Raw genomic sequence first — 18,373 nt, 5'->3', positions numbered from 1 at the left:
GGGGCTCTGGGGCTCGGGGGCTCGGGGGCTCGGGGCTCGGGGGCTCTGGGGCTCGGGGCTCGGGGGCTCTGGGGCTCGGGGCTCTGGGGCTCTGGGGCTCTGGGGCTCTGGGGCTCGGGGCTCTGGGGCTCTGGGGCTCGGGGCTCTGGGCTCTGGGCTCTGGGGCTCTGGGCTCTGGGGCTCTGGGGCTCGGGGCTCTGGGCTCGGGGCTCTGGGGCTCTGGGGCTCTGGGGCTCGGGGCTCTGGGGCTCGGGGCTCTGGGGCTCTGGGGCTCTGGGGCTCTGGGCTCTGGGGCCCTGGGGAAGAAGGGCGAGCACATGGTACTCTAGGGTCAGAAGGATAGGGCAGAGAGCTGACCAAGGATTCAGTGCTATGGGGGCCACAGAAGGGGCCCACGCTGGTGGCACGGTGGGGACAGAGGCCTGTAAGAAATGGATTGGGCAGAGGATCCAGAGCTGCAGGGACAGCCACAAGACCACCCACGTCTGACCCAAAGCAGCCCCTGGACCCCTCGTTCACGGCCCTGCAGCACACAGTGGGCTCACACAGTGGTTCCCTGCCAGCACCCTCTCTCGCCTAGCAGAACCCCATCTCTGCACCCCATCTCCATCTGCTTCCTTCCCTATCCGCCCAGCCACGGATGTCACCCCGCCCCACTCCCAGCTCCTACAGCGGGTCCAGGGACCCCCACCAGCTCCCCAGCCCAACCCTGCTCGCTGGCTATGGGCAAGGATGCCCGGAGCCCAGTGGCTACTAACCACTAACCACTAATTAAGCGACCCTTCCTGACCAGGTGCATTTCCCTCCCCTAACCACCCCTCACCCTTTAGGATCCCTCCTGCCCCCAGGCGCCCCCAGCAGAGCCACGGCCGAGGGGCTGGATAGCGCCTGGCCCCGAGATGCTCGAATTCTGGACCTGGGACACAGAGACCATGTCCAAGAGCCACGGTGGTCCCTGCGTGGTCACAGAGATGTGGTGGCCGAGACTGTCATTTGGAGGGCATCACAGCAGACCGTGGGGGAGCAGGGGGTGAGGGAGAAACAGGACACAGAGCCCCCGGGAAAGAAGAACAGAGAAAGGACACCAGAGTGCCCGGCAGACTCGACCCAGGGGGGCCCGGGGAAAATGTAGCCTCCCTCAGGAAAGCCGTCCTCCCGGGGCCCCCACACTGCCCAGACACCCCCCCCCACCAAGGAGCAGTGCTGGCCACCGGGCTATCGCTTCACCATAGCCTCGAAACACGAAGCTGCGGCCAGCGAGGACAGCTCGGGCTCCGTGTGCCGGACCCGAAACCCCAGGAGGCCTCCGGGCAGAGGCCACACCCCCGATGAGTTCGACACAGCATCGCTACCGAGCCCCACAACACCACGCAGGTCTGTACCCCCAGACACGAGCACCCTCGCACGCACGTTCACAACCACGGCCGTCAGCAGGGAAGCGGGCGGAGCGGCCGCGGCCCACCCGCGAGAGCATCTCATCCGGCCGCGAGGAGGGATGAGCTACCGACCCACGGGGCCACGTGGATGCACCCTGAGAAGGTCACCGAGGGAGAGAAGCCAGACGCCACGGGCCGCGGGATTCCATCTCCAGGCAGTTTCCGGAAGAGGCAAGTCCCGAGGGCCCCAGAGCGGCTGCGGCTTGCTGGGGGCTGGGAAGGAGGCAGGGGGGTGGGGGCTGCTACGGGCCGGGGCTTCCTTTAGGGCTGATGGCAATCTTCTGCAAAGGGGCAGCTGGAGACAACGGCGCAACCCTGGGAACTTCCTTCAAGCGCGGAGCCGCACCCTTCCAGGCGTGAAGCCGGTCAGCCCAAGGCTACTGTCTTCTCCGTCCTGCCTCCAGAAAAGGGGAGGGGCCGGCCCTCCTGTCACCGGAGCCCTGTTCCCCAGTCCGCAAAGCACACAAATGGGTCTGGGGCTCTGGAAGGGAGCGCGACATCTGTCCCCGCACCCCTGCCAGGCAGCACCAGGTCCTCCGTGGCAGAGGGCCTGCTCGCAGGCGGGAAGGGGCCGGCCGCAAGGACGCAGGCAGGAGCTGTGTTTGTGACCCTTACAGTCACCGAGTGTTTCTGTAAACGGTGGCAAGGCCGGCCCAGCAGCCCCTGTACTGGAAAGGGCCCAGCTCCAGAGCAGGCCACAGGGGCTCCACGGCGTCGAACCCAGCCTCCCGCTCCTTGGGATGAGGTCATTCCCGGACTCCCTGCTCCCTGCAGACCCCCGCCCAGCCTGATCTTTTCAAGGGGATTCAGCACATTCTGGGATCCCACGGGCTCCGACGGCCAGCGTCCTGCCGCATTTCTCCCAAGCATGACTGGACCACAAGAACTTTCTTCTGAAGGAGACGCAAGATGTAGAGGGCCTTGCCCTCTTCGCAAAGCCCCCCGAGAACACGAGGCTTAGACGAGCCCCTCGTCTCCACAGAGAAGCCCACGGCCAATATCAAGGACCCAAAACTCTCAGGCGTAACCCAGCGCACACACGTGCACAGATACACACAACACACGTGTGCAGACACACGACACGCATGCACACACACACGTGCACCTGGACTGCACGTGCAACACACGCGTGAACACATACAACACGCACGCCCTGCCTTCCCTTCCCGAGGGCTGCAGGGAGATGGGCCCAGGCCCCAGCCGCGCCCACATGGGGAGCAGGGCAGGCGGGGTCTGGTCACCGGCGCGCCTCTCCCTCCTAACCGGAGCTGGGGCTGGGTGCCGACTTGCTCAGATAAGGCAGAATAAAGAACAAGATGAATCACCCGCCCAGCCATCACTGGGCTGACCGCTAGCTGACAGCGATTCACTCAGGAAGTTCTCTCCTGGGGAGACAGCCCTCCTTGCAGAGAGGGAGGGAGGGTGGCGACGCTGACAAAGGCCGCCTGGGCCAAGCCGGGACAGAGCACCTGCCGCTGGTCCAGAGCCCAGTCCCGGGAAACCATGCTTTGAGATGCAGGGGGAGTGGGGAGCGGGAGTCTCAGTGGCAGGTGCAGAGGGAGGCAGCAGGGGTGGAGAGAGAAGGGCAGGGAAGCGAGGAAAGGGACGGGAGGGACAGGGCAGATGCTGAGGGATGGGCCTCCAAGGGGAAGCCCACCTCTCCAGTGCAGCTGGCTTTCCCAGGCCAACAGCCACTTTGTTCCCCTGCAAAGCCTCCCCTAGAGGCCTCCAGTCTTGCTAAAGCATTTAGTCAGTGCCTCCTGTGTGCAGATGCCGGGGCAGGTCTGGTAGACATGAGAGGGATCTGATGTTGGCGTCTGATGTCCTGCGTGCCCAGAGCCAGTGGCTCCACCTCTCTGAGCCCTAGCGTCCTGGTCCGCCGAGTGTGAGGCTACAGGGAGCCCCACACGAAGATGTCCCACGCTTCGGGGCTGGGGTGCAGTAAGCACTCAGCAGAGTATGGATAAGAAGGACAAGGTTGTTACCCTCCTGGGGCCTGAAAGCCCCACAGTCCCCAGCCTGGCTTTCCTCCTTGATGGCACACAAGTGTCTTCAACAAAGCCAAGTAGCCCGCACGCCAATCCTCCCTGCCCAGGGCCGGCGAGGGGCCAGCCCACACGCTCATTCGGTTTTCTGCACTCTGCACCTCTCCTCCCTGGAGGACCCCTGCCTGTCCTCCCCTTGAAGAGGCCTAAGTTCCTTCTCCGTTCCTGATCAGAAGCCGTTCTCCAGAGAGGATCCAGCAAACTCCTCAGCGAGGAGAAGTAAGTGATGAAGCCTAACAGATTACCTACATCAATAGGAACGTTAGAGTCAAAGGAATGACTCCCTAATGGTGGAATGTCAAGCTGAATATTTTTTATGACATATCAGGGAACTGAAAACTTACCATGAGAAAAAAAGAAAACTTTTTTTTTCTGCAAGAGGCCTTTTTATGTTCACAAGAGCTAGACCTATCATCCAGCCAGTTGCAAAGGCATAATCTCCAAAGTGTCCTCAGCTACTCACAAACAAAATAATGGCCCCACTGAAAATGTATACAGCGTACCAAGGGGCCACAGCTGTTGCAAATGCACCAGACCTAACTCTGAGCCCAGGCCCGAGAGGTTCACTTACCCACTAAGCCTCCAGGCAGGTGCCACCCTCCCTTGTAGATGAGGAGACCAAAGCTTAGAAGGAAAGCATTCTGCCCAGCCATCAGGCATCTGTTAAAGAGCGGAGCTGTTCTGCCCTCCCCCCACCCCAGACAGAACCCTAAAGACCCCAAAGGGAGAATCCTGGAGACAGAAAGGGCTGGTCGAACCCCACGCCGGTTTGTCCACGGAGGCTGGGACGGAGCACCACCCACGGACCCACGACTACAGCTCAGGAGGCGCCTAGTCCACGATCCCAGCACCCACAGAGTCGTGTCTAGTGGGGCCGCTCCCCGGCTCACAGACATGACCTCACTGTGTCCTCCCACAGTGGGAGGGGCGCAGGGGGGGGCCTCTGGAGTCCCTTCCTGCAGCTCCTCCCGGAGACCTCCTCCCCTCCCAAGGGCATCCTGACACCTTCACCTGGGGCAGAGTTAGGTTTGAACACATGACTCTGGGGGTGACACCCACCCAGCCTACCACAGCCCCCCAGCCCAATGGCAGACACTGAACCCATGAGACAGAAAGCCTCCCCAGCCCTGGATCCCAAACAGCTGCCCGCCCACCGCTGGCCCTCCCTGGCTGAGCCCCCAGCCCTGGCCCAGCGCCACCCCCGGACTGCGCCTGGTGCTCCTTTCCCCAACCCCCTTCCGAGGGCGTCAGCGACCCCTCATTTCCCCGCTTCGCTGCCTCCATCTTCCAAAGTGATTGAGATTCTAACACCATTAAACGTGATTTAATTTGCTTTTCCTAATGATATGCCCATAGTATTAGGGCATCTCCTTTTCCACTTGAAAGACGTCTCAGGGTGATTTCCACCAGTTAAATTAGTAGGGACGCCATTAGAAATGTTACAGAGGAATCGGTGCCTCCAGCTCAGCTCTCAACTCTTACAAGGAGGAGGAAAGTGGTCTTCGCTGGGGCAGAGAGACAGAACGGGGCAGAAGGCCCATGCGTCCCCGTCTCAGTCCCACATTTTCCAGAGCCTCTATTTGCCCATCAAACCCATGCCCAGCCGCTGCCCCCGGCTACCTCCATCACCAGGATGCATCTAGAAATCCAGGCCGCGGCACCTGTGGGGAGGCCCTTCCACGCACTCACTGGCTGGGACGACGGGCCCTCCACACACACGCATCTCGCTCGCATCTCAGGTCCCCACGGGGCTGAGGTCATGTCCACTCCCGTTTCGTAAATGACGGAGGCCAGCAAGGCTACGCAGCACAACCGAGGTCCCCCAAGCCCGGGCCTGTCTCACGCCAGCCCGTCCTCAGCCCCTGGGACCCATGGCCTCCCCACGGTCACAGTCGTGTCCTCCAGTTCTCTCCACCACTTGACTTTCCCTCCTTCCCTCCGTCGCCAGCCTGCCTGCAGCTCCCGTGGTTTACGGCCGCACTGTCCACAGGGGCCTCCTCGCCGGCCTCCCCTGCTGCCACGTCTCTGCATTTCCGGTGCTGGAGGATAAAACCACCACGGTGCCGGCTCCGGAACCTTCCACAGGAGGAGCACCATGGCCACGCTTCCCCTGAGTTCTCACCGCCAACCTGCGCAGCAGGTCCTCGTGAGGAGCGGAGGGCCCGGCCCGGCTGGGGTGGGCCAGGGGACCCGAGGGCACTGCGGAGCTGCCTCCTGCGACCTGTCCCAAAGCCACACAGCCCTGGGCGGGGGCTTCGCGGAAACCGGGCACCCGGACTCCTGGCCCAGGTCCTCCCTGTCCCCAGTGGCCAGGAGGGCAGGCCGGTGGCACTGCCTTTCCAACCCCCAGGTCAGACAGGGCCTCTCACTGAGGAGAGGCGCCAAGACACTGGATTTTTCCTGAACGTTCCTCCCATCTCGGGAGGGAGAAAGGGCACTTAGCCGTTTTTGCCACCAGCTAAAATATTTCAGTCTCAGATCAAGAAGGAATGCAAGCCGGAAACAGCATACAGCTCAGCGCCAGACGGATTTAGTCCGTCCCAGGGAGCAGGACAAACAGGACGCTCTTGGCAACCCCGGGCGGGAGGGAAAGGCCCGGCCCCTCCTTTGTCTTGAGCCCAGAACCAGCTGCTGTCGGCTTCAGACCCCAGTGTGGGCCCGCCCTCGGGCCGGGCTAGGCGCACACACGTGTGAACCCCACCACGGGCCAGGGGCCAGGCTCCCCTAACTATGCACAAGTGCCCCCGAGATTCGAAAGCAGCAGCACACACCAGTGAACCCACCAGTGAGGGGATCTCGCATCAGAGGCCGAGCTGACAGCCTCATCCGGTCGTCCTGAAAGGTTGTCCTTGGGGCCTCCCCTCACCCAGGGCCTGAGCTCCCAGGGCCAGGAGAGAAAGGCCAGGCCCTGCCTTGGACCCCCCAGAGAGCCAGGAGGCAGGCCTGTGTCCCCATCTGCACAAGGGCTCAGCCTGAGACTGCTAAGGCCCGCCCCTCCAGGCGCAGGCCTCCTGCCTCAGGGACGGTTCCTCCCCACGTGCCTGCCCTCTGAGCGCCCTGGCTGGCCCTCCCCGGACCCCAGGATACAGGGGTTGGCCTGGGGCTGGGGCTGCTGTCACCCTGAGCTCCTCTGCCGTCTCGCACACCTGCCAACCTGCCACAGTGCCCGGTGATGACCGGCCGCGCCCTCCACACTGATGGGAGCCCTACCTGGGGGGCCTGAGGGTCCCGGTCCCCGAGGGCTCCAAGTACCCTGCACATGCCCGAAGGGAACACCCCCAACTCCGAGCTTCCTGCCGGCCCCCTTCCTGGCTGGCTGGCACCCCCCACCATGGGGCACTGGCACCAAGTACGGATCAGAAACTCTAACTGGAGATGTAACTCATAATTAGCCTTTCATTAATTAAAAATGGGAAAACTAATTACTTAATAGATGCCACTGGCTTCATCTGCGTCAAATTTGAAGACGTATCTTCCTAAGAGGAGAGAATATTCACAAGGGTCCCTGGAGGGCAAAGCCAGGCACACGGACTCAGCAGGTCCCCTGATGACCTTGGCCCTCAGCCTCCAACTCCACCCCCCCGGCCCCCACAGACAGCCCCCCACATAGGAGCAGAGGCTGGGGGTCTGTCCCTCTCAGCACTCTGTCCTCTGCATCTGGCCTGGCTGGGCACTCCCTCCTAGGTGGTTGTGGAAGGGGGGGAGGGGGGTGGGCTCTGGATGTCCAAGAGGAGAGCTGAGTCTCGCTCTATGGTCGCTGGCCTCTGGGTGCCAAGCCCAGACACAGTGGGACCCATCTCCTGACTGCTGAGTCCCCCAGCTGGACCGAAAGAATGACGGCTACAGCTGGGCTCCAGCCTGAGCTCGGCCCTTCTTGGCCGTGACACGGAGCGCACACGGTGCCTCCGGTCTAGACAGACCCAAGAGTGCCCGCCTTCCCTGCCCCAACCTGCGACCTGCACTGCATGGAGTGTGAGACCAGGATCAAAGGTGTCCACACCTTCCGTGCCACGCACAGCGGGCAGCCAGGGGCAGTGCCACCGAGGCTGTGGTCACAGCCACTTCACTCCCAGGAGGGCCCCATGATGGCCACCATGTTTGCAAGGCTGTGCTGAGCCCGGTATGTCCACACAGCCTGGGCCAGGGGCGCACCTTCCTGGGACAGCCGGGGACGGTCCCAGTGCTGGCTGGACCAGCGTGAGGGGCTGGCCTTGACCTCCCGCACCGGGCCTTCTCATCTGCGGACTCAGCCGAGCCCACCCGTGTTCACGCTCTCCTTCCACGTCCGCTGAGCCGCCCATCACCACAGTGACCGGCCGTCCCCGAGAAGCACCTTCGTATCTGGCACCAGGGACCCCTGCTGCGTCTGGGGGCAGCCCCTCGGCATCCCGGAGGCCACCCCGGGGAGCGGGCTCCAACTTCAAAGCCGGCCCCACCGCGTTCCCACGAGCTCCTCCCACTCCACCTGGCTCTGCGGAGGCCGGGAGGAAGCCCCAGGCCCGAGCACGAACAGCAATCAGCCGCTGATTAACACGGATCTCCACACAGCCCGTCCGCCGAGGCGCTCGCGCTTCATGGAAATTCAGCCACGAGCACTGGACGTGGGGATTGTTCCAACGACGTCTGCAGGTGGCAGTCGTCGCGACGCTCCTAGCGCGGGCGGGCAGAGGGGCCGGGAGACGGTGTGCCCCTCTGGTCCCAACCAGACAGCACACAGGGACAGAGGGGGCTCTGGCTGCCGCGAGCCCTGGAGTCCCGGGGCTCCAGGTCCGTCTGGGGCTGGTGAGGGGCCCGGGCACCCTGAGGTCTCAGCTCACTCTGCAGCTGCTGGAACCTTCTCCCCCGACTCCCCTGTTTCTGGGAGGCACGGGGAAGCCCCCACCTCCCCTACCTGGCTCAACTGGGGGAAAAGAACGCCCACCAGGTCATCTCTGTTTCCTTGGCTCTGGCAAAACTGTGACCCCAGAACTGTCTTCCCAGCTGGGGTCACACACTTTGGGAAGGGGCCTGACGCCCCCACAGGAAAGCAGACGTGCCCTGTGGACCAAGTGCCCCACACGGGGAAGGTGCAGGGGGTGGGTGACTTTTAAGGATGGGGACCTTGAGGCCGGTGAAGTGGGGCCTGGACGGGCTCTTCTCAGACTGACCAGCGGATGTGGTCACTCGGCAGACCCTTCTGTTCCGTCTTCAAAACAAACCACTGCCTCCCTCGAGCAGATGCTCCCACGACTCTACAAAAGGGGCCAAGACCGCCCAATGCAAAAGACTGTCTTTTCAAGAAACAGAGCTGGGAAATCTGGATGTCCACATGCGAAGAACGGGACAGTTGGACACTGACCTCCACCGCATACAAAAATTAGCTGGACATGGATCAAAGACCCAAATGTAAGACCTGAAACTATAAGGCTCTTGGAAGCAAATGCAGGAGGGGCACCTGGGGGGCTCAATCATTAAGCTTCTACCTTCGGCTCAGGTCATGATCCTGGGGTCCCGGGATGAAGCCCGGCATCGGGCTCCCTGCTCGGCAGGGAGACTGCTTCTCCCTCTGCCTCTGCTGCCCCCCCTGCTTATGTGCTCGCTGTTAAATATATAAACAAAAAATAAATAAAAATGTAAATAAAATCTTTTTTAAAAAAAAAAGAAGTAAATGTAGGAGAAAAATTTCCTGACACTGGATTCAGAAATGATTTGTTGGGCAAGGCACCAAAAACGGAGGCAACAGAAGGAAAAAGCAGCTACATCTGACTTCAAAACCTGTCTTTCATGCATCCAAGGACACTTCTTGGGAGAGTGGAAAGCAAGCCACGGCATGGGACAGAGTGCCTGTGAATCACGTGCCTCTCAGGAGTTCATAGCCGGAATATATAAAGAGCTTGTACCACTCAACAACAAGGAATGGATTAGAACATGGGCGAAGGCTTTGAACAGACATCTCCCCGAAGACGACATGAGAAGGTGCTCAACATCTCGAACCATGAGGAGAATGCAAATCAAAACCACAGTGAGATCCGACCTCACGCCCTCCGGGGTAGCTGTATCTCTCTCTCTCTCTCTCTCACTCTCACACACACACACACACACACACACACACACTAACCAGTGCTGGCGAGAATGTGCAGAACTTGGAGCCCTCGTACCCCGCTGGGAATGAGAAACGGAAAATATTAGAGCAGTTCTTCAAAACACGCACAACCACCATGGGACCAGCAAGTCCCCTTCTGGGCAGGTGCCCGAAACAAATGAGAGCAGGAACCCAAACAGCGACTCACACACCCGCGCCCCCAGCAGCACTGGCCACAACAGCCGGAAGGGAGAGATGGCCCAAACGTCCATCCACGGGGGACAGGCAAGCGGCACGTGGCGTAGCCACACAAGGGCATACGACCTGACCTTTAAGAAGGATGGGATGGACCCTGATAGGCGCGACCACATGGGTGAAGCTCGGACACGGGATGCTGAGGGAAAGACGCCAGACGCAAAAGGCCACATGGGACGGGATTCCCTGCCTCCAGAAGAGGCAAATGCATGGAGACAGAGAACAGATGGGTGGTTGCCTGGGGCCAGGGCATGAGACTGGAGAGACCGTTTCCTCCTGGGGCAACGAAAACAGCTCTGAACAAGACAACAGTGGCGGTCCCACCGCACCGTGAATATGCAGAACGCCTCTGGACTGAGCCCAAAAATGGCTAAAATGATCCATTTTATGTTCTATCCATTTTATCACAACAATTTCTTTTAAAAAAATTAAAGTCTGGGCACCTGGGTGGCTCAGTCACTGAAGTGTCGCCTTCAGCTCAGGTCACAATTCTGGAGTCCTGGGATGAGCCCCGCGTCAGGCTCCCAGCTCAGCAGGGAGGCTGCTTCCCCCCTGCCTCTGCCTGTGCATGTGAGTGCTCACAAGCACAAGCTCTCTCTCTCTCTCAAATAAATGAATAAAATCTTTAAGAAAAAGAACAAATTTTTTTAAAATAAGGAAAAGAAGAAAGTCAAAAAGGACCACCCAGGATTCATAGCCACGGGCTCCAGCCCAAACTCCCTGATCCTTGAATGGGGCAGGGGTGTGGAGAGCCTGAAGGATGCAGCCTGTCGGGGCGGGTGGGTAGGAGGGGGTAAAGCTTTTGGAACCGCCATGGGGCCTCTCCCCCAACACGGTCCTGGCCGCTCTCCTTGTGATTCAGAGGAGACGCCCGGCCCCCACCATCTCAGACCCGACCCTGCTGCAGCTGCCTGGTCGCTGGGGGTGGCCGACCCCTCCCTGCCTTTGGAAGAAGGAACATGGGCCAAGAACGGCCTCCCAGGGTGCCAAGAAAGGATACCTTGTCGCAATTAATTATTCACATTTTGCTACTTTTTCCCTCTCCCCTTAGCCCTGCTCTGCATTTTCTGCTGCAAACATCAGCCTGTCGGGCTTCAACAGAAACAATGCTTGGAGCCCTGGGGAAAAACAATTAGCCAATTAATATTTAATTAACTGCGGGCAGACGAAGAAGGCGCGCAGGAGTCACACCAGGCTGGGCTGAGAAAACGCTAACTCGAGGCCGCTCGGGCGGGGCTGCTGGCAAAGCCAGACACAGAGGGGAGGAGGACACCCACAGGGACAACAGGCGCGCCCAGGACAACCCCCACCAAGGGGTCATCTGGGCAACGGTGTGCTCACAGATGGGGAAACTGAGGCCCAGATGTGAGGACTGGGCGCATCCTCCTGGCCCACCTTCTCCATCCCCAGCTTCTCAGGTGTGACGGAGTCCAGAGTCCCCGCATCCTCTCTCCCTGGAAATGAATCGTGAGCAAGAAGGAAGTTAAAGGGTTCCGGTGGCGCCTCAGCCGAGGGGCAGGTGTGGGCGCCACCCCCTCCCCGGGACCCCGCCCAGGGGTTTGGAGGCACCATCACAAGGGTCCAAAGGCCCCGGGCCTTACGCACAAGGGCTGCCCACCCCACACCGGGGGCACTGGGGGCAGACCCAGCCCTCACAGCACGGCTCCGCACACCTGCTCGTCGTCTGGACTCGGCACTGAAACCGAAAGGCACCTGCCACTCCCTCCACCACCGCGAAGGCGGGGTCAGCCAACGGCTGGGGTCTGGAAGGGAGCAAAGAAAGCCACTCCCACCCGAGTTAGGAGACAGCGGGTCGGCGTGTGCACAGATGTGTGCACGCGTGTGCATGTGTTACACGTGTGTGTGCGCAGATGTGCGTGTAGGGGTGCACATATACATGCGTGTGCGTGCATCTGGCTGTCCAGGTCCCCGGAAAGCGGGTGGGCTCCTGGCGGCGGGAACAGACAGTCCGCAGACAGTAGGAGGCACGGTTTGGAGCAGGAAACCTGCACCACCAGCCCCGCACTGGGCCCCGCTCGGCCTGGGGCTGCTCCTCCCGCACGGCGGCCGCGTCTGAACAGTGAGTGTGCGGCAGACTCGGCGACCGGAGCGCCGGGTCGACGACACACAAGCAGTCACCGCAGCGTCAGTGTCTGCGAGTCCTCAAACGAGCCTCGAGGGGGCGCCCAGGGCTCTGCACCCCGCAGATGAGTGAACACACACCAGGAGGAGCCGGGCAAGCACGTGGCAGTGCAGGGCCAGAGTACAGACATAAGGGGTGTCCGATCGATGTCCTGAGGCTGCCTGCTCCTCCTCCCCCAACCAGACAGCGCCCCAGGGACTCGCTCATCGATGCAGACACTAAACAGAGAAATCGATGATGGGGCTGACGCACCACAAGCTGGACGGGGTGAGGCTGGTGCTCGGAGGCAGGAACCACCGGCACACCCCGCCCCCCGCCAAGGCCACCAGCCACCTGCTCAGCAGGGCAGGGGACGAGGACACCACCCTGAGAGCAGCGGGTTCCAAAACCAGCGCGCATGGCCGCACCTGCCGGGCCCTCCTCCACACTCCTCAAAGGGGCCGCTGAGCTGCAAACCCATTTTACAGATGGGGAGACTGTGGCCCCAAGAGGTGAGGTGACTTCTGAGTCCCGCCGAGTGCCCTCTGGGCGCCATTCTGTCCGGAGCTCTGAAAGCTGTCTCAACGGCTCCATCTCCGCCTGGCTTCTAGAAGCATCCGTGCTGTCAAGAAGCCCTAGGACAGTGGCGGGCGGGATTGGTGGGAGAAGCAGAGGGGGGACGGCAACAACAGGAACACAGGGAGGTCTGGCAGAGCAAGCCGGCTCTGTCTCGTGGGCCCACTCCCCAGTAGACCCCTGGGGTGCTGAGGTCTGTGCTGATGGGCTCAGTGGGAAGACACCTGCCCCAAGCACGGGGGGGAAGGGCCCCTGTGTCCTACAGACAGAAGTTAAGGGGGTACGGGATGGGGCCACAGGTCCAGGCTCTGGACCCAGCCAGGGCAGTAGGAGGGCCGGCGACGCTGGCAGACGTGCCCCTGCTTCCCATGCCGAGGACATCATCCCGGTGTCCCACAGCTGCGGCCAGGCCTGCCACAAACCGCCCCCCCCACTACCGAAGCCCCAGTCCCAGCAGGGGCGGCCTGGGCTGTTACGGACCACTGGTTTCAAACTACATTTTAGCCTCTTTGGAATCCTTAAAGCAAATGCCAGACAAACGCACCATGGAAGGCAGGTAAGAGCAGGCCCACTCTGATCCAGCAGACCCTGCCCCCTGCCTCCTCCCGGGCTCCTGAGAGGCCCAAAGTGGTTTGAAATCCCTGCAGGATGGAATTAGCTGCACCTGTTCTGACCTTGTGTGGGAAGACACGCCGTCGCTGCCCTGCGTCTTCTGAACCACCAAGGGCCAGCGCTTCCCTGCTTTGGTCCTGTTGCGGCCTCTCCCGCGACAGGACAGCCCACCGGCCTCCGCTCCGCCCCGCTGGCCTCCACGCCGGCCTCGAGCCCAGCTTCCCGACGCCCGCTGCAGGTGGCAGAACCCCTCAGGGCTGACCAGGGCCCCTCCCCGGGTAAGGCCGCCTCACCTGGAGGAAGGGAGGGGGAGTCAGAATCCGCCAGCAGGACCCCCACAGCCCCCGACCGCACCATCTCTGTGGGGCTCACGTACCTCCCTACTTCGTGAGGTCTCTGAGGGCTCGGGAAGCCAGCAGGCAGCCCCGCGCCTGCCAGCGACACGAGGAAGAAGGACAAGAGGGGACACGGGCGGAAAGCGGGGATGGGGCAGCCGGCATCACACCCTGAACTACGCAGTGGCCTGTGGGCCCACCCCAGTCTTGCTGACGGCCAGCTCTCACCACCGCTCCAGTTTCTGAGCCTAGAAAATGTCTCCATGAACCATAAATCGGAGAATTAGACACACTTGTCGGAGGGCATGCAGACCTTCCTCGAGGGCCGTCCATTGTGCCCAAACGGAGGCTAAAGTGAGCCCCACTGACAGGGGCACCTGCGGGTCCCGGGCAGGTAGGGAGGCCTGGGCTGGGCTGGGGCAGCACCCACTGGGCACGATGGGATGCCCCGTGGGGGGAGGGCCTGGAGGGCCACCAGATGCCCAGGCCCCCGGGCCCCTGCAAGGCAGCTGACCCACCGAGGGCTCCAGGGTATCCTGACCAGAGGCTTCCCGGGCTCCTCCTATAAGAACCACGTATCCACACAAAGGCAGAGTGCGATTCTAGACACCTGGGGGACGTCAGTAACCCAAGTCCCCACGGCCAGGAGGTGGACGGCGACAAGCATGCTGAGAAAGGTGGCTGTTGTGCTTCATGGTGGTGCCGCGCTCCAGGGAGCCAGCAGCGAGGGGCACGCCACCCCTCAACAGTGAGATCTGAACAGAGACCCCACAGCGGGGAGGAAGGCGGCCCTGCAGCCACGGGAGAAAGTGCCAGGCAGTGGCGGGGGGCGGGGTCTGCAGGTGAGCCCAGAAAAGCGAGTGAGTGCGGCAGGAGTGGGCAGCGGGGCCCAGGATGGGCCGTTCCCTGCAGGCTGGGGTCGGCATCCTGCTCTGTGAGGGGCGGTAAGACGCCCCACATCGCCGCGCATGGGAAGATCACGTGAGCCGACCTCGGGGCCCAGCGCTCTCCAGGGACCAAAATACCAGCAAAAATCACAGAAACTCTGCAGTCTTACCAGGATCTTCTCTCCAAAATTCCCAACCAGCTTGGAAACTAGGGCCACGGCGATCCCTGGAAGACCCAGCCGAAGCGGGCCCCCTCCGCAGCCCTTCCCACGTCCGTTCCCACGCTGGGCCCTGTGCCTCCGACAGAGGACATGAAGGGACAAGAGAAAGGGTCCACCTGCCGCAGATTTTCCTACCGGCAAGCCCCTCAGCTCACGCGCCCCACACGCACAGCCCAAACTTAAACCCCTTAAGTGAGAAATACCAGGGGAGCCGATTCTCCGGTCCTCCAGCTCCCGGGGGATGGAGCCTGCTGGGGGCCGAGTGGGAAGAGGAAGAAGCCAGTGCCACCTCGACTGGGCCTCGCGCTGCCCATCCCCGCTGAGACCTCACACGCTGCAAGGCCACAGTCTTCATCTCATCCCGGCAGAAAGGAAAGCTCGAGGAGCCCAAGCCTTCGCAAAATCTGGACCCCCACCCAGGTCTAGAGGACAGGAAGCCCCTCTCTCTCTGGCCGGCCACCCCCAGCACCTGGCTCTGATAGAACCCACACAAGAGAAGGCTCCAGAAGGCAAGCACCTGGCCAGCTTCCCCGGTGAGCGGGCGGGCTCCTTCGGGGCTGGCCGCACCCAGGGCTCCTGCAGCCCTCGAGGTCTCCAGGGGTCCACCTGTCCGCTGCCCCCACCAAGGCCTCTGCGCGGGATCTCGCCAGGGAGCAGAGAATCCGGCCTGCCCCTCCCAGCACTCCTCCCGGGTCAAGTACACACCTTCTGAAGCTTCGTGGGCCCCAAACGCCAGCTCCCTCTGCACCTGCCCTGCTCGGCCCACTCTGCCCCAGCGGAGAGGCCAAAGGAGAAGCCCAAGGGCCTGGGGCTGGGCCAGTCTATACACAGGCGGAAAGCGGGAACCTGCCCCAGCTCTCCAGAGTGGGGAGGGGGCTTAGTCTGTCCCATGACACAAGCCGTGCTCGCTCTCAGTGCACAGGATCTTCCCCGCAACGAAATTGCAGTTGCGGGGAAGATCCCGTGCACTGAAAGGTCCAGTGTCATGGCTGAGAGGTGGGCCAGAGCCCAGCATCTTCTGGGGAAGTTCTAGGATTTCCACTCTCTCCTCTCTTCTACAATTGATGGCACAGGAGCTAATCTGGGCCTCCCCTTGGAGGGCAAAGACCATGTCTCTCCCTTTTATCTCTACCATAGTGAGTGCTTCACAAATGCACAGTATATTAAATGCTTAATGGCTTGGTGGGGAGACGGTAGATGGGTGCGCGGCTGGGCTGGTGGGTAGAAGGGTGCATGGCGGGGCAGGTGGGAGGGTAGATGGTGGGTGGCTGGGTAGGTAGATGTGTGCATGGGTGTGCAAATGGCTGGGTGGGTGGACAGAGGAATGAATGAATGCACCAATGCCTTTTCTCCCCAAGGAATGACTCCAGCAACACTGGAGATGGGAAGCTGAAAAGCAGGGGCTTGGAAATAGCACAATGAATCCAGGACAGGAACAGGGTCTGCCTTCCTGCTGGCGGGGACTCAGCGCTCCGGGGCCAGCGGTGGGGGTCAGGGGAAGGGCAGAGCAGGCAGTCGCGTCTTCACGGTCTGAGGTGAGTGAGGGCCTCCAGACCCACCCGGAAGAGTCAGGCTGAGCCGGCGGAGCTCCTGGAGGGGCTCCTCAAAAGGCTAAGCCGGGCCCATGGGAAACTCCAGAAACATCCCTGAAGAGACATGCAGAGCCTACACTCCGTCTCTGTGCCCAGACGGAGTTACGCACGGGGACCTCCCCTCTCAGAAGATAACACCCGAATAAAGACCAGACGCGCTCCTTCTCACCAGCCCGCCAGCAGCCTGCCCTCCTGTCTGCGGCTGCACCCCACCCAGCGCCGCCCTCCAGGGGTGGGAGAGTCCCTGTGCCTCTGGGTACCAAGCAAAGCAGGCCACGGGCGCTGAGGCTCTGCTGGTATTGTGGTTTTTTCCAGGACATTCCATCCCGGGACATCAGGAGGGACGAGCCGAGCAAACAGACTTGGGACAGCGGGCGCCCACGGGGGCAGCACATCCCAGCGCCCCAAGCCTCTGCCGGCCCCCAGCTTGGAAAGGCTAACCACAGGTCTACCTCCATGAGAAACACATGTGGGGCAGGACGAGCTAATGAGGAGACGCTTAGCCAGATGGACGGGCAGGACGGGCCGCCATGCAGCCAACAGGAGGTCAAGGGGCCAAGGAGAAGGGAAGCGAAGAACACAGTGAGCCCCCTGGGGCGGAGGCAGGGCTGAGCTGAGCTCCGGAAACACGATCCTGCTTCCTGTTCGGCCGAGCTCGGAGGGCGGTACTCTCACCACCATCTCACAAGTAGGATTTGGAGAAACTGAGTCAGCCACCGAGGCTTGCCGGACTCAAACCCAGCCCCCAAGCGTCCGCAGTCCGTGTGCTCAGCCCTCTGGCTCTGTCTTCCAAAGGTGAGGACTTACTTTACGAGTAAAATAATAGAGGACAAAAGTCAGAGGACACAGGCCTACAGGGGTCTAGTTCTGTTTCAGCCAAACCTGGGGAGGGACAGTGACAAGCGCTTGGCATTTCAGGAGCCCGTACTGAGGGCTGGACGCCTCGCCACCTCCCACCGGGCAAATGGAGGTCAGAGGCACCGGGTCACCTGCCAAGTCACCCAGCCGGTTAGCAGGGCCAGAATGTGAATCAGTCTGACTCGAGGGTCACAATGTGGAGGGCAGAGGGGCGGTGGGGGAGCTCTCCCCGAGCCCTGGCCCCCCCAGAGCCGAGGGGCCTCGGTGCACAGCATGAACCGAGGCCCCCCCCGGACACAGCACCCAGGTCCGAGCTGTCACACCACCTCCATTCCCAGCAACGCCCCACGGCAACTCCAAATGGTGACAAATGACAAATGAACAGCCCACTCCCGGTTTCCACTGCAGAGGCCACGGCGTGGCAAAGCAGCACCAATATCCATCACTGTGTGCTGTGGGCAGACTGGGGGCCAGCGCCAGCCGCAGCCCCTACGCAGCCCCTCTGCGTGCAGCTGGGATATCGCCCTGGAGCCAAGCAGCCTCCCTGAACCCCTGAGGAGCACAAGGGCCCCCCCACCCCCGCACGCCGCGCGGCCACACGGTCGGTGGGCCGTGTGACGGGAGTCTGAGCTACATGAATGGGCGTGTGTCTTACCCCATCGCACTCAGCTGCCGCACATCAAAACCAAAACGCAATTACAGACTGTTCCCCCTGCGCACCGCCGGCGAGAAAGGAGCCTGGCCAGGGAGTATCCTGCCTTGTCCTCCACGCAGTTATCGCAAACAGCAGCTCTGTGCGTGAGTGTACGCGACGTACGTGTGTACGTGCACTCCTGGCCAGGGAGGGCACTGCCGTGCACAAGGAGGAAGAACGGGAGAGCGGCTCCAATCCCTGTGAAAGCAACCCCGGGGAACTGAGAAGCCCACTGATAGGACAGGACACCAGCAAGACCCAGCCCAACCTTGGTGCTCCCACCCTAGCACACGTGTCTGGGGGCACAGGGAGGCAGGCGGCCGGGAACCCCAGGCAGGAACATCGCAGCAGCAGGAACTGGAGTGAGCCCTTCCGGGGGAACGGACACCGCTCAGAAGGGGCGATGGCACAGGGATGGGTTCTTGTGGGGGTCTGTGAATCTCCTGTCTAGCGAATTCCAGAACGCGGGGAGGGGACCATCAGGCCAGGTGGCTTATGGGAAAGTCCAGGCTACTGCCGGGGACCGTAGCGCCTCAAGGCAAGGGTCTTCCCCGAGCGTGTGCGCAGCACTCGCAGCGGCAGACGCAGAAGCCCCCCCCCCTTTCATAAACGATGCCTTCACAGCACATTTCCTCAAAAGCCCAGTCTCCGATAACGCTTCTCAGGCAAATTAAGCAAT

General features: G+C 61.8%; 1 protein-coding gene across 4 annotated transcripts in view; it reads right to left on the bottom strand.

Annotated features, from left to right (window-relative positions):
* The window catches only part of LOC111146429 (vav guanine nucleotide exchange factor 2), a 161,131-nt gene that overhangs the window by 110,459 nt on the left and 32,299 nt on the right, over positions 1-18,373 (bottom strand). The window lies entirely within an intron of this gene.

Source organism: Enhydra lutris, unplaced genomic scaffold (genome assembly GCF_002288905.1).
Source record: "Enhydra lutris kenyoni isolate GAN:26980312 unplaced genomic scaffold, ASM228890v2 scaffoldscaffold13, whole genome shotgun sequence".
Lineage (NCBI taxonomy): Eukaryota > Metazoa > Chordata > Mammalia > Carnivora > Mustelidae > Enhydra > Enhydra lutris.
This window is presented reverse-complemented; position numbering and strand designations above follow the sequence as displayed.